Source organism: Phyllobates terribilis, unplaced genomic scaffold (assembly GCF_046119375.1).
Source record: "Phyllobates terribilis strain yellow unplaced genomic scaffold, ASM4611937v1 Scaffold_170__1_contigs__length_4071412, whole genome shotgun sequence".
NCBI lineage: Eukaryota > Metazoa > Chordata > Amphibia > Anura > Dendrobatidae > Phyllobates > Phyllobates terribilis.
Window position 1 is genome coordinate 1,898,109 of NW_027362930.1, and position 14,958 is coordinate 1,913,066.

At 44.8% G+C, this 14,958-nt stretch overlaps 12 non-coding genes across 12 annotated transcripts; all 12 read right to left on the reverse strand.

Annotated features, from left to right (window-relative positions):
- Positions 1-159: 159 nt before the first annotated feature.
- On the reverse strand, positions 160-350 carry LOC141211230 (U2 spliceosomal RNA). Its single transcript, XR_012281211.1, has one exon. It is a non-coding gene; the product is annotated as a U2 spliceosomal RNA (small nuclear RNA).
- Positions 351-1,465: 1,115 nt separating this feature from the next.
- LOC141211231 (U2 spliceosomal RNA) lies at positions 1,466-1,656 on the reverse strand. The gene has a single exon (XR_012281212.1). It is a non-coding gene; the product is annotated as a U2 spliceosomal RNA (small nuclear RNA).
- Positions 1,657-2,771: 1,115 nt separating this feature from the next.
- On the reverse strand, positions 2,772-2,962 carry LOC141211513 (U2 spliceosomal RNA). Its single transcript, XR_012281486.1, has one exon. It is a non-coding gene; the product is annotated as a U2 spliceosomal RNA (small nuclear RNA).
- Positions 2,963-4,077: 1,115 nt separating this feature from the next.
- On the reverse strand, positions 4,078-4,268 carry LOC141211433 (U2 spliceosomal RNA). The gene has a single exon (XR_012281407.1). It is a non-coding gene; the product is annotated as a U2 spliceosomal RNA (small nuclear RNA).
- A 1,115-nt stretch (positions 4,269-5,383) lies between these two features.
- On the reverse strand, positions 5,384-5,574 carry LOC141211233 (U2 spliceosomal RNA). Its single transcript, XR_012281214.1, has one exon. It is a non-coding gene; the product is annotated as a U2 spliceosomal RNA (small nuclear RNA).
- A 1,115-nt stretch (positions 5,575-6,689) lies between these two features.
- Positions 6,690-6,880, reverse strand: LOC141211234 (U2 spliceosomal RNA). Its single transcript, XR_012281215.1, has one exon. It is a non-coding gene; the product is annotated as a U2 spliceosomal RNA (small nuclear RNA).
- Positions 6,881-7,995: 1,115 nt separating this feature from the next.
- On the reverse strand, positions 7,996-8,186 carry LOC141211235 (U2 spliceosomal RNA). The gene has a single exon (XR_012281216.1). It is a non-coding gene; the product is annotated as a U2 spliceosomal RNA (small nuclear RNA).
- Positions 8,187-9,301: 1,115 nt separating this feature from the next.
- Positions 9,302-9,492, reverse strand: LOC141211924 (U2 spliceosomal RNA). The gene has a single exon (XR_012281746.1). It is a non-coding gene; the product is annotated as a U2 spliceosomal RNA (small nuclear RNA).
- Positions 9,493-10,607: 1,115 nt separating this feature from the next.
- LOC141211236 (U2 spliceosomal RNA) lies at positions 10,608-10,798 on the reverse strand. The gene has a single exon (XR_012281217.1). It is a non-coding gene; the product is annotated as a U2 spliceosomal RNA (small nuclear RNA).
- Positions 10,799-11,910: 1,112 nt separating this feature from the next.
- Positions 11,911-12,101, reverse strand: LOC141211237 (U2 spliceosomal RNA). The gene has a single exon (XR_012281218.1). It is a non-coding gene; the product is annotated as a U2 spliceosomal RNA (small nuclear RNA).
- A 1,115-nt stretch (positions 12,102-13,216) lies between these two features.
- LOC141211238 (U2 spliceosomal RNA) lies at positions 13,217-13,407 on the reverse strand. The gene has a single exon (XR_012281219.1). It is a non-coding gene; the product is annotated as a U2 spliceosomal RNA (small nuclear RNA).
- Positions 13,408-14,522: 1,115 nt separating this feature from the next.
- LOC141211239 (U2 spliceosomal RNA) lies at positions 14,523-14,713 on the reverse strand. Its single transcript, XR_012281220.1, has one exon. It is a non-coding gene; the product is annotated as a U2 spliceosomal RNA (small nuclear RNA).
- Positions 14,714-14,958: the final 245 nt, after the last annotated feature.

Sequence of the window (14,958 nt, forward strand, 5' to 3'; positions counted from 1 at the left end):
AATGAGCTTGTAATCTGGCTTCTGCAACTTTGAACATGAAAAATCCAATGAGGAGAAGAAAAGCAAAGCCAAAGAGTCCATCCCAAAATCCGACAAACAAGCAAAATGAACAAAAAACATTGAATTCAATTCTTTCTGATTTTAGAAACTGCATTAAAGAAGGGGTGCACCGGTCCTGGAGATACTGCAATACCAGGTCAATGCGTGGAGTGGACAGAGCAAGCTCTTTTTCCATCTCCCTGTTCTAAAAATCCATTTAATATATGGTCCCCAGATAGGGGACGTATCAGATATTAAACTGATAAGAACAGATACTACACTTGATCTTAGCCAAAAGGCCGAGAAGCGATAACCAGAATTGGTTTCAAACTACGGAGCCACCCAAGGATCCTGAAAAGTCCATTTGTGGAGATGAGCTCCTGGACTCCCGTTAAGAAGACATGTTGTCAACCTCTAGATCCCTTACATGCCTGCACTTTTCGGCTTGCTGCTGCTGCAATCCACGCGTTTTAGATCTGCATAACTCCACCTCTTTAAACACAGCACCTTCACCCCCTGCTGTTCCCACCCGCCTCAACACCGTTGGAAGGGAGGAGAACCAATTAAGGCGGGGGGTGGGGTGGAACGAGCAGCTGTCTACCCTTAGCAGGAGGGCTCCTGATTACATACCTCTCCTGCTGCTGCTGCTGCTGGCTGTCCAGCAGCAGACTGAAGGTGGCTGCTGCTGTGCACAGGTATATAAAGGCTCAGAGCCTATTATGACACGCGCAGCCAGCGTTCCATTGCCACATTCCATCTACTGCAGGCAGGATACCTGGCTGGCTGAATGTCGCTGAGAAGCTCACAGAGACCGCCATAAGCAACAGTTTAACAGAATGCCACAGACTAATCAACCAAACTTTTTGGGTTGGGTTCTCTTTTATAGTCTGCAGGCATTAAATGAAAGAAGTCAGTGTTCCAGCAGAAGGAGACAACGTTTCAGAAAAGGCATTGTAGCAAACCAAAAAAGAAATTTTAAGCGCAGCAGAGTAACCAGCGCACATACCTGTTAGCTCAGGTGAGTTTAAAAGGCTGCTGTTGATAACAAGGGCATTTGCTAAATAGATGGTGTGTGTGCAACAATATACTGAAAGGTCAATTATATTGTGCAGCTTATCTCACCACCTGTAGTTATTTAGGTGAAAGCTCCAAAATGCTTGCCTAATATGTCTGTTTATCCAAAAGGAAGTAAAAAGGGAGAGCTAGAAAGATAGCATTGCATCACATTACATGGCAATGCAATGCACAGTTGCTGAAGTTGAACCAAAATGAGCTTGTAATCTGGCTTCTGCAACTTTGAACATGAAAAATCCAATGAGGAGAAGAAAAGCAAAGCCAAAGAGTCCATCCCAAAATCCGACAAACAAGCAAAATGAACAAAAAACATTGAATTCAATTCTTTCTGATTTTAGAAACTGCATTAAAGAAGGGGTGCACCGGTCCTGGAGATACTGCAATACCAGGTCAATGCGTGGAGTGGACAGAGCAAGCTCTTTTTCCATCTCCCTGTTCTAAAAATCCATTTAATATATGGTCCCCAGATAGGGGACGTATCAGATATTAAACTGATAAGAACAGATACTACACTTGATCTTAGCCAAAAGGCCGAGAAGCGATAACCAGAATTGGTTTCAAACTACGGAGCCACCCAAGGATCCTGAAAAGTCCATTTGTGGAGATGAGCTCCTGGACTCCCGTTAAGAAGACATGTTGTCAACCTCTAGATCCCTTACATGCCTGCACTTTTCGGCTTGCTGCTGCTGCAATCCACGCGTTTTAGATCTGCATAACTCCACCTCTTTAAACACAGCACCTTCACCCCCTGCTGTTCCCACCCGCCTCAACACCGTTGGAAGGGAGGAGAACCAATTAAGGCGGGGGGTGGGGTGGAACGAGCAGCTGTCTACCCTTAGCAGGAGGGCTCCTGATTACATACCTCTCCTGCTGCTGCTGCTGCTGGCTGTCCAGCAGCAGACTGAAGGTGGCTGCTGCTGTGCACAGGTATATAAAGGCTCAGAGCCTATTATGACACACGCAGCCAGCGTTCCATTGCCACATTCCATCTACTGCAGGCAGGATACCTGGCTGGCTGAATGTCGCTGAGAAGCTCACAGAGACCGCCATAAGCAACAGTTTAACAGAATGCCACAGACTAATCAACCAAACTTTTTGGGTTGGGTTCTCTTTTATAGTCTGCAGGCATTAAATGAAAGAAGTCAGTGTTCCAGCAGAAGGAGACAACGTTTCAGAAAAGGCATTGTAGCAAACCAAAAAAGAAATTTTAAGCGCAGCAGAGTAACCAGCGCACATACCTGTTAGCTCAGGTGAGTTTAAAAGGCTGCTGTTGATAACAAGGGCATTTGCTAAATAGATGGTGTGTGTGCAACAATATACTGAAAGGTCAATTATATTGTGCAGCTTATCTCACCACCTGTAGTTATTTAGGTGAAAGCTCCAAAATGCTTGCCTAATATGTCTGTTTATCCAAAAGGAAGTAAAAAGGGAGAGCTAGAAAGATAGCATTGCATCACATTACATGGCAATGCAATGCACAGTTGCTGAAGTTGAACCAAAATGAGCTTGTAATCTGGCTTCTGCAACTTTGAACATGAAAAATCCAATGAGGAGAAGAAAAGCAAAGCCAAAGAGTCCATCCCAAAATCCGACAAACAAGCAAAATGAACAAAAAACATTGAATTCAATTCTTTCTGATTTTAGAAACTGCATTAAAGAAGGGGTGCACTGGTCCTGGAGATACTGCAATACCAGGTCAATGCGTGGAGTGGACAGAGCAAGCTCTTTTTCCATCTCCCTGTTCTAAAAATCCATTTAATATATGGTCCCCAGATAGGGGACGTATCAGATATTAAACTGATAAGAACAGATACTACACTTGATCTTAGCCAAAAGGCCGAGAAGCGATAACCAGAATTGGTTTCAAACTACGGAGCCACCCAAGGATCCTGAAAAGTCCATTTGTGGAGATGAGCTCCTGGACTCCCGTTAAGAAGACATGTTGTCAACCTGTAGATCCCTTACATGCCTGCACTTTTTGGCTTGCTGCTGCTGCAATCCACGCGTTTTAGATCTGCATAACTCCACCTCTTTAAACACAGCACCTTCACCCCCTGCTGTTCCCACCCGCCTCAACACCGTTGGAAGGGAGGAGAACCAATTAAGGCGGGGGGTGGGGTGGAACGAGCAGCTGTCTACCCTTAGCAGGAGGGCTCCTGATTACATACCTCTCCTGCTGCTGCTGCTGCTGGCTGTCCAGCAGCAGACTGAAGGTGGCTGCTGCTGTGCACAGGTATATAAAGGCTCAGAGCCTATTATGACACGCGCAGCCAGCGTTCCATTGCCACATTCCATCTACTGCAGGCAGGATACCTGGCTGGCTGAATGTCGCTGAGAAGCTCACAGAGACCGCCATAAGCAACAGTTTAACAGAATGCCACAGACTAATCAACCAAACTTTTTGGGTTGGGTTCTCTTTTATAGTCTGCAGGCATTAAATGAAAGAAGTCAGTGTTCCAGCAGAAGGAGACAACGTTTCAGAAAAGGCATTGTAGCAAACCAAAAAAGAAATTTTAAGCGCAGCAGAGTAACCAGCGCACATACCTGTTAGCTCAGGTGAGTTTAAAAGGCTGCTGTTGATAACAAGGGCATTTGCTAAATAGATGGTGTGTGTGCAACAATATACTGAAAGGTCAATTATATTGTGCAGCTTATCTCACCACCTGTAGTTATTTAGGTGAAAGCTCCAAAATGCTTGCCTAATATGTCTGTTTATCCAAAAGGAAGTAAAAAGGGAGAGCTAGAAAGATAGCATTGCATCACATTACATGGCAATGCAATGCACAGTTGCTGAAGTTGAACCAAAATGAGCTTGTAATCTGGCTTCTGCAACTTTGAACATGAAAAATCCAATGAGGAGAAGAAAAGCAAAGCCAAAGAGTCCATCCCAAAATCCGACAAACAAGCAAAATGAACAAAAAACATTGAATTCAATTCTTTCTGATTTTAGAAACTGCATTAAAGAAGGGGTGCACCGGTCCTGGAGATACTGCAATACCAGGTCAATGCGTGGAGTGGACAGAGCAAGCTCTTTTTCCATCTCCCTGTTCTAAAAATCCATTTAATATATGGTCCCCAGATAGGGGACGTATCAGATATTAAACTGATAAGAACAGATACTACACTTGATCTTAGCCAAAAGGCCGAGAAGTGATAACCAGAATTGGTTTCAAACTACGGAGCCACCCAAGGATCCTGAAAAGTCCATTTGTGGAGATGAGCTCCTGGACTCCCGTTAAGAAGACATGTTGTCAACCTCTAGATCCCTTACATGCCTGCACTTTTCGGCTTGCTGCTGCTGCAATCCACGCGTTTTAGATCTGCATAACTCCACCTCTTTAAACACAGCACCTTCACCCCCTGCTGTTCCCACCCGCCTCAACACCGTTGGAAGGGAGGAGAACCAATTAAGGCGGGGGGTGGGGTGGAACGAGCAGCTGTCTACCCTTAGCAGGAGGGCTCCTGATTACATACCTCTCCTGCTGCTGCTGCTGCTGGCTGTCCAGCAGCAGACTGAAGGTGGCTGCTGCTGTGCACAGGTATATAAAGGCTCAGAGCCTATTATGACACGCGCAGCCAGCGTTTCATTGCCACATTCCATCTACTGCAGGCAGGATACCTGGCTGGCTGAATGTCGCTGAGAAGCTCACAGAGACCGCCATAAGCAACAGTTTAACAGAATGCCACAGACTAATCAACCAAACTTTTTGGGTTGGGTTCTCTTTTATAGTCTGCAGGCATTAAATGAAAGAAGTCAGTGTTCCAGCAGAAGGAGACAACTTTTCAGAAAAGGCATTGTAGCAAACCAAAAAAGAAATTTTAAGCGCAGCAGAGTAGCCAGCGCACATACCTGTTAGCTCAGGTGAGTTTAAAAGGCTGCTGTTGATAACAAGGGCATTTGCTAAATAGATGGTGTGTGTGCAACAATATACTGAAAGGTCAATTATATTGTGCAGCTTATCTCACCACCTGTAGTTATTTAGGTGAAAGCTCCAAAATGCTTGCCTAATATGTCTGTTTATCCAAAAGGAAGTAAAAAGGGAGAGCTAGAAAGATAGCATTGCATCACATTACATGGCAATGCAATGCACAGTTGCTGAAGTTGAACCAAAATGAGCTTGTAATCTGGCTTCTGCAACTTTGAACATGAAAAATCCAATGAGGAGAAGAAAAGCAAAGCCAAAGAGTCCATCCCAAAATCCGACAAACAAGCAAAATGAACAAAAAACATTGAATTCAATTCTTTCTGATTTTAGAAACTGCATTAAAGAAGGGGTGCACCGGTCCTGGAGATACTGCAATACCAGGTCAATGCGTGGAGTGGACAGAGCAAGCTCTTTTTCCATCTCCCTGTTCTAAAAATCCATTTAATATATGGTCCCCAGATAGGGGACGTATCAGATATTAAACTGATAAGAACAGATACTACACTTGATCTTAGCCAAAAGGCCGAGAAGCGATAACCAGAATTGGTTTCAAACTACGGAGCCACCCAAGGATCCTGAAAAGTCCATTTGTGGAGATGAGCTCCTGGACTCCCGTTAAGAAGACATGTTGTCAACCTCTAGATCCCTTACATGCCTGCACTTTTCGGCTTGCTGCTGCTGCAATCCACGCGTTTTAGATCTGCATAACTCCACCTCTTTAAACACAGCACCTTCACCCCCTGCTGTTCCCACCCGCCTCAACACCGTTGGAAGGGAGGAGAACCAATTAAGGCGGGGGGTGGGGTGGAACGAGCAGCTGTCTACCCTTAGCAGGAGGGCTCCTGATTACATACCTCTCCTGCTGCTGCTGCTGCTGGCTGTCCAGCAGCAGACTGAAGGTGGCTGCTGCTGTGCACAGGTATATAAAGGCTCAGAGCCTATTATGACACGCGCAGCCAGCGTTCCATTGCCACATTCCATCTACTGCAGGCAGGATACCTGGCTGGCTGAATGTCGCTGAGAAGCTCACAGAGACCGCCATAAGCAACAGTTTAACAGAATGCCACAGACTAATCAACCAAACTTTTTGGGTTGGGTTCTCTTTTATAGTCTGCAGGCATTAAATGAAAGAAGTCAGTGTTCCAGCAGAAGGAGACAACGTTTCAGAAAAGGCATTGTAGCAAACCAAAAAAGAAATTTTAAGCGCAGCAGAGTAACCAGCGCACATACCTGTTAGCTCAGGTGAGTTTAAAAGGCTGCTGTTGATAACAAGGGCATTTGCTAAATAGATGGTGTGTGTGCAACAATATACTGAAAGGTCAATTATATTGTGCAGCTTATCTCACCACCTGTAGTTATTTAGGTGAAAGCTCCAAAATGCTTGCCTAATATGTCTGTTTATCCAAAAGGAAGTAAAAAGGGAGAGCTAGAAAGATAGCATTGCATCACATTACATGGCAATGCAATGCACAGTTGCTGAAGTTGAACCAAAATGAGCTTGTAATCTGGCTTCTGCAACTTTGAACATGAAAAATCCAATGAGGAGAAGAAAAGCAAAGCCAAAGAGTCCATCCCAAAATCCGACAAACAAGCAAAATGAACAAAAAACATTGAATTCAATTCTTTCTGATTTTAGAAACTGCTTTAAAGAAGGGGTGCACCGGTCCTGGAGATACTGCAATACCAGGTCAATGCGTGGAGTGGACAGAGCAAGCTCTTTTTCCATCTCCCTGTTCTAAAAATCCATTTAATATATGGTCCCCAGATAGGGGACGTATCAGATATTAAACTGATAAGAACAGATACTACACTTGATCTTAGCCAAAAGGCCGAGAAGCGATAACCAGAATTGGTTTCAAACTACGGAGCCACCCAAGGATCCTGAAAAGTCCATTTGTGGAGATGAGCTCCTGGACTCCCGTTAAGAAGACATGTTGTCAACCTCTAGATCCCTTACATGCCTGCACTTTTCGGCTTGCTGCTGCTGCAATCCACGCGTTTTAGATCTGCATAACTCCACCTCTTTAAACACAGCACCTTCACCCCCTGCTGTTCCCACCCGCCTCAACACCGTTGGAAGGGAGGAGAACCAATTAAGGCGGGGGGTGGGGTGGAACGAGCAGCTGTCTACCCTTAGCAGGAGGGCTCCTGATTACATACCTCTCCTGCTGCTGCTGCTGCTGGCTGTCCAGCAGCAGACTGAAGGTGGCTGCTGCTGTGCACAGGTATATAAAGGCTCAGAGCCTATTATGACACGCGCAGCCAGCATTCCATTGCCACATTCCATCTACTGCAGGCAGGATACCTGGCTGGCTGAATGTCGCTGAGAAGCACACAGAGACCGCCATAAGCAACAGTTTAACAGAATGCCACAGACTAATCAACCAAACTTTTTGGGTTGGGTTCTCTTTTATAGTCTGCAGGCATTAAATGAAAGAAGTCAGTGTTCCAGCAGAAGGAGACAACGTTTCAGAAAAGGCATTGTAGCAAACCAAAAAAGAAAATTTAAGCGCAGCAGAGTAACCAGCGCACATACCTGTTAGCTCAGGTGAGTTTAAAAGGCTGCTGTTGATAACAAGGGCATTTGCTAAATAGATGGTGTGTGTGCAACAATATACTGAAAGGTCAATTATATTGTGCAGCTTATCTCACCACCTGTAGTTATTTAGGTGAAAGCTCCAAAATGCTTGCCTAATATGTCTGTTTATCCAAAAGGAAGTAAAAAGGGAGAGCTAGAAAGATAGCATTGCATCACATTACATGGCAATGCAATGCACAGTTGCTGAAGTTGAACCAAAATGAGCTTGTAATCTGGCTTCTGCAACTTTGAACATGAAAAATCCAATGAGGAGAAGAAAAGCAAAGCCAAAGAGTCCATCCCAAAATCCGACAAACAAGCAAAATGAACAAAAAACATTGAATTCAATTCTTTCTGATTTTAGAAACTGCATTAAAGAAGGGGTGCACCGGTCCTGGAGATACTGCAATACCAGGTCAATGCGTGGAGTGGACAGAGCAAGCTCTTTTTCCATCTCCCTGTTCTAAAAATCCATTTAATATATGGTCCCCAGATAGGGGACGTATCAGATATTAAACTGATAAGAACAGATACTACACTTGATCTTAGCCAAAAGGCCGAGAAGCGATAACCAGAATTGGTTTCAAACTACGGAGCCACCCAAGGATCCTGAAAAGTCCATTTGTGGAGATGAGCTCCTGGACTCCCGTTAAGAAGACATGTTGTCAACCTCTAGATCCCTTACATGCCTGCACTTTTCGGCTTGCTGCTGCTGCAATCCACGCGTTTTAGATCTGCATAACTCCACCTCTTTAAACACAGCACCTTCACCCCCTGCTGTTCCCACCCGCCTCAACACCGTTGGAAGGGAGGAGAACCAATTAAGGCGGGGGGTGGGGTGGAACGAGCAGCTGTCTACCCTTAGCAGGAGGGCTCCTGATTACATACCTCTCCTGCTGCTGCTGCTGCTGGCTGTCCAGCAGCAGACTGAAGGTGGCTGCTGCTGTGCACAGGTATATAAAGGCTCAGAGCCTATTATGACACGCGCAGCCAGCGTTCCATTGCCACATTCCATCTACTGCAGGCAGGATACCTGGCTGGCTGAATGTCGCTGAGAAGCTCACAGAGACCGCCATAAGCAACAGTTTAACAGAATGCCACAGACTAATCAACCAAACTTTTTGGGTTGGGTTCTCTTTTATAGTCTGCAGGCATTAAATGAAAGAAGTCAGTGTTCCAGCAGAAGGAGACAACGTTTCAGAAAAGGCATTGTAGCAAACCAAAAAAGAAATTTTAAGCGCAGCAGAGTAACCAGCGCACATACCTGTTAGCTCAGGTGAGTTTAAAAGGCTGCTGTTGATAACAAGGGCATTTGCTAAATAGATGGTGTGTGTGCAACAATATACTGAAAGGTCAATTATATTGTGCAGCTTATCTCACCACCTGTAGTTATTTAGGTGAAAGCTCCAAAATGCTTGCCTAATATGTCTGTTTATCCAAAAGGAAGTAAAAAGGGAGAGCTAGAAAGATAGCATTGCATCACATTACATGGCAATGCAATGCACAGTTGCTGAAGTTGAACCAAAATGAGCTTGTAATCTGGCTTCTGCAACTTTGAACATGAAAAATCCAATGAGGAGAAGAAAAGCAAAGCCAAAGAGTCCATCCCAAAATCCGACAAACAAGCAAAATGAACAAAAAACATTGAATTCAATTCTTTCTGATTTTAGAAACTGCATTAAAGAAGGGGTGCACCGATCCTGGAGATACTGCAATACCAGGTCAATGCGTGGAGTGGACAGAGCAAGCTCTTTTTCCATCTCCCTGTTCTAAAAATCCATTTAATATATGGTCCCCAGATAGGGGACGTATCAGATATTAAACTGATAAGAACAGATACTACACTTGATCTTAGCCAAAAGGCCGAGAAGCGATAACCAGAATTGGTTTCAAACTACGGAGCCACCCAAGGATCCTGAAAAGTCCATTTGTGGAGATGAGCTCCTGGACTCCCGTTAAGAAGACATGTTGTCAACCTCTAGATCCCTTACATGCCTGCACTTTTCGGCTTGCTGCTGCTGCAATCCACGCGTTTTAGATCTGCATAACTCCACCTCTTTAAACACAGCACCTTCACCCCCTGCTGTTCCCACCCGCCTCAACACCGTTGGAAGGGAGGAGAACCAATTAAGGCGGGGGGTGGGGTGGAACGAGCAGCTGTCTACCCTTAGCAGGAGGGCTCCTGATTACATACCTCTCCTGCTGCTGCTGCTGCTGGCTGTCCAGCAGCAGACTGAAGGTGGCTGCTGCTGTGCACAGGTATATAAAGGCTCAGAGCCTATTATGACACGCGCAGCCAGCGTTCCATTGCCACATTCCATCTACTGCAGGCAGGATACCTGGCTGGCTGAATGTCGCTGAGAAGCTCACAGAGACCGCCATAAGCAACAGTTTAACAGAATGCCACAGACTAATCAACCAAACTTTTTGGGTTGGGTTCTCTTTTATAGTCTGCAGGCATTAAATGAAAGAAGTCAGTGTTCCAGCAGAAGGAGACAACGTTTCAGAAAAGGCATTGTAGCAAACCAAAAAAGAAATTTTAAGCGCAGCAGAGTAACCAGCGCACATACCTGTTAGCTCAGGTGAGTTTAAAAGGCTGCTGTTGATAACAAGGGCATTTGCTAAATAGATGGTGTGTGTGCAACAATATACTGAAAGGTCAATTATATTGTGCAGCTTATCTCACCACCTGTAGTTATTTAGGTGAAAGCTCCAAAATGCTTGCCTAATATGTCTGTTTATCCAAAAGGAAGTAAAAAGGGAGAGCTAGAAAGATAGCATTGCATCACATTACATGGCAATGCAATGCACAGTTGCTGAAGTTGAACCAAAATGAGCTTGTAATCTGGCTTCTGCAACTTTGAACATGAAAAATCCAATGAGGAGAAGAAAAGCAAAGCCAAAGAGTCCATCCCAAAATCCGACAAACAAGCAAAATGAACAAAAAACATTGAATTCAATTCTTTCTGATTTTAGAAACTGCATTAAAGAAGGGGTGCACCGGTCCTGGAGATACTGCAATACCAGGTCAATGCGTGGAGTGGACAGAGCAAGCTCTTTTTCCATCTCCCTGTTCTAAAAATCCATTTAATATATGGTCCCCAGATAGGGGACGTATCAGATATTAAACTGATAAGAACAGATACTACACTTGATCTTAGCCAAAAGGCCGAGAAGCGATAACCAGAATTGGTTTCAAACTACGGAGCCACCCAAGGATCCTGAAAAGTTCATTTGTGGAGATGAGCTCCTGGACTCCCGTTAAGAAGACATGTTGTCAACCTCTAGATCCCTTACATGCCTGCACTTTTCGGCTTGCTGCTGCTGCAATCCACGCGTTTTAGATCTGCATAACTCCACCTCTTTAAACACAGCACCTTCACCCCCTGCTGTTCCCACCCGCCTCAACACCGTTGGAAGGGAGGAGAACCAATTAAGGCGGGGGGTGGGGTGGAATGAGCAGCTGTCTACCCTTAGCAGGAGGGCTCCTGATTACATACCTCTCCTGCTGCTGCTGCTGCTGGCTGTCCAGCAGCAGACTGAAGGTGGCTGCTGCTGTGCACAGGTATATAAAGGCTCAGAGCCTATTATGACACGCGCAGCCAGCGTTCCATTGCCACATTCCATCTACTGCAGGCAGGATACCTGGCTGGCTGAATGTCGCTGAGAAGCTCACAGAGACCGCCATAAGCAACAGTTTAACAGAATGCCACAGACTAATCAACCAAACTTTTTGGGTTGGGTTCTCTTTTATAGTCTGCAGGCATTAAATGAAAGAAGTCAGTGTTCCAGCAGAAGGAGACGTTTCAGAAAAGGCATTGTAGCAAACCAAAAAAGAAATTTTAAGCGCAGCAGAGTAACCAGCGCACATACCTGTTAGCTCAGGTGAGTTTAAAAGGCTGCTGTTGATAACAAGGGCATTTGCTAAATAGATGGTGTGTGTGCAACAATATACTGAAAGGTCAATTATATTGTGCAGCTTATCTCACCACCTGTAGTTATTTAGGTGAAAGCTCCAAAATGCTTGCCTAATATGTCTGTTTATCCAAAAGGAAGTAAAAAGGGAGAGCTAGAAAGATAGCATTGCATCACATTACATGGCAATGCAATGCACAGTTGCTGAAGTTGAACCAAAATGAGCTTGTAATCTGGCTTCTGCAACTTTGAACATGAAAAATCCAATGAGGAGAAGAAAAGCAAAGCCAAAGAGTCCATCCCAAAATCCGACAAACAAGCAAAATGAACAAAAAACATTGAATTCAATTCTTTCTGATTTTAGAAACTGCATTAAAGAAGGGGTGCACCGGTCCTGGAGATACTGCAATACCAGGTCAATGCGTGGAGTGGACAGAGCAAGCTCTTTTTCCATCTCCCTGTTCTAAAAATCCATTTAATATATGGTCCCCAGATAGGGGACGTATCAGATATTAAACTGATAAGAACAGATACTACACTTGATCTTAGCCAAAAGGCCGAGAAGCGATAACCAGAATTGGTTTCAAACTACGGAGCCACCCAAGGATCCTGAAAAGTCCATTTGTGGAGATGAGCTCCTGGACTCCCGTTAAGAAGACATGTTGTCAACCTCTAGATCCCTTACATGCCTGCACTTTTCGGCTTGCTGCTGCTGCAATCCACGCGTTTTAGATCTGCATAACTCCACCTCTTTAAACACAGCACCTTCACCCCCTGCTGTTCCCACCCGCCTCAACACCGTTGGAAGGGAGGAGAACCAATTAAGGCGGGGGGTGGGGTGGAACGAGCAGCTGTCTACCCTTAGCAGGAGGGCTCCTGATTACATACCTCTCCTGCTGCTGCTGCTGCTGGCTGTCCAGCAGCAGACTGAAGGTGGCTGCTGCTGTGCACAGGTATATAAAGGCTCAGAGCCTATTATGACACGCGCAGCCAGCGTTCCATTGCCACATTCCATCTACTGCAGGCAGGATACCTGGCTGGCTGAATGTCGCTGAGAAGCTCACAGAGACCGTCATAAGCAACAGTTTAACAGAATGCCACAGACTAATCAACCAAACTTTTTGGGTTGGGTTCTCTTTTATAGTCTGCAGGCATTAAATGAAAGAAGTCAGTGTTCCAGCAGAAGGAGACAACGTTTCAGAAAAGGCATTGTAGCAAACCAAAAAATAAATTTTAAGCGCAGCAGAGTAACCAGCGCACATACCTGTTAGCTCAGGTGAGTTTAAAAGGCTGCTGTTGATAACAAGGGCATTTGCTAAATAGATGGTGTGTGTGCAACAATATACTGAAAGGTCAATTATATTGTGCAGCTTATCTCACCACCTGTAGTTATTTAGGTGAAAGCTCCAAAATGCTTGCCTAATATGTCTGTTTATCCAAAAGGAAGTAAAAAGGGAGAGCTAGAAAGATAGCATTGCATCACATTACATGGCAATGCAATGCACAGTTGCTGAAGTTGAACCAAAATGAGCTTGTAATCTGGCTTCTGCAACTTTGAACATGAAAAATCCAATGAGGAGAAGAAAAGCAAAGCCAAAGAGTCCATCCCAAAATCCGACAAACAAGCAAAATGAACAAAAAACATTGAATTCAATTCTTTCTGATTTTAGAAACTGCATTAAAGAAGGGGTGCACCGGTCCTGGAGATACTGCAATACCAGGTCAATGCGTGGAGTGGACAGAGCAAGCTCTTTTTCCATCTCCCTGTTCTAAAAATCCATTTAATATATGGTCCCCAGATAGGGGACGTATCAGATATTAAACTGATAAGAACAGATACTACACTTGATCTTAGCCAAAAGGCCGAGAAGCGATAACCAGAATTGGTTTCAAACTACGGAGCCACCCAAGGATCCTGAAAAGTCCATTTGTGGAGATGAGCTCCTGGACTCCCGTTAAGAAGACATGTTGTCAACCTCTAGATCCCTTACATGCCTGCACTTTTCGGCTTGCTGCTGCTGCAATCCACGCGTTTTAGATCTGCATAACTCCACCTCTTTAAACACAGCACCTTCACCCCCTGCTGTTCCCACCCGCCTCAACACCGTTGGAAGGGAGGAGAACCAATTAAGGCGGGGGGTGGGGTGGAACGAGCAGCTGTCTACCCTTAGCAGGAGGGCTCCTGATTACATACCTCTCCTGCTGCTGCTGCTGCTGGCTGTCCAGCAGCAGACTGAAGGTGGCTGCTGCTGTGCACAGGTATATAAAGGCTCAGAGCCTATTATGACATGCGCAGCCAGCGTTCCATTGCCACATTCCATCTACTGCAGGCAGGATACCTGGCTGGCTGAATGTCGCTGAGAAGCTCACAGAGACCGCCATAAGCAACAGTTTAACAGAATGCCACAGACTAATCAACCAAACTTTTTGGGTTGGGTTCTCTTTTATAGTCTGCAGGCATTAAATGAAAGAAGTCAGTGTTCCAGCAGAAGGAGACAACGTTTCAGAAAAAGCATTGTAGCAAACCAAAAAAGAAATTTTAAGCGCAGCAGAGTAACCAGCGCACATACCTGTTAGCTCAGGTGAGTTTAAAAGGCTGCTGTTGATAACAAGGGCATTTGCTAAATAGATGGTGTGTGTGCAACAATATACTGAAAGGTCAATTATATTGTGCAGCTTATCTCACCACCTGTAGTTATTTAGGTGAAAGCTCCAAAATGCTTGCCTAATATGTCTGTTTATCCAAAAGGAAGTAAAAAGGGAGAGCTAGAAAGATAGCATTGCATCACATTACATGGCAATGCAATGCACAGTTGCTGAAGTTGAACCAAAATGAGCTTGTAATCTGGCTTCTGCAACTTTGAACATGAAAAATCCAATGAGGAGAAGAAAAGCAAAGCCAAAGAGTCCATCCCAAAATCCGACAAACAAGCAAAATGAACAAAAAACATTGAATTCAATTCTTTCTGATTTTAGAAACTGCATTAAAGAAGGGGTGCACCGGTCCTGGAGATACTGCAATACCAGGTCAATGCGTGGAGTGGACAGAGCAAGCTCTTTTTCCATCTCCCTGTTCTAAAAATCCATTTAATATATGGTCCCCAGATAGGGGACGTATCAGATATTAAACTGATAAGAACAGATACTACACTTGATCTTAGCCAAAAGGCCGAGAAGCGATAACCAGAATTGGTTTCAAACTACGGAGCCACCCAAGGATCCTGAAAAGTCCATTTGTGGAGATGAGCTCCTGGACTCCCGTTAAGAAGACATGTTGTCAACCTCTAGATCCCTTACATGCCTGCACTTTTCGGCTTGCTGCTGCTGCAATCCACGCGTTTTAGATCTGCATAACTCCACCTCTTTAAACACAGCACCTTCACCCCCTGCTGTTCCCACCCGCCTCAACACCGTTGGAAGGGAGGA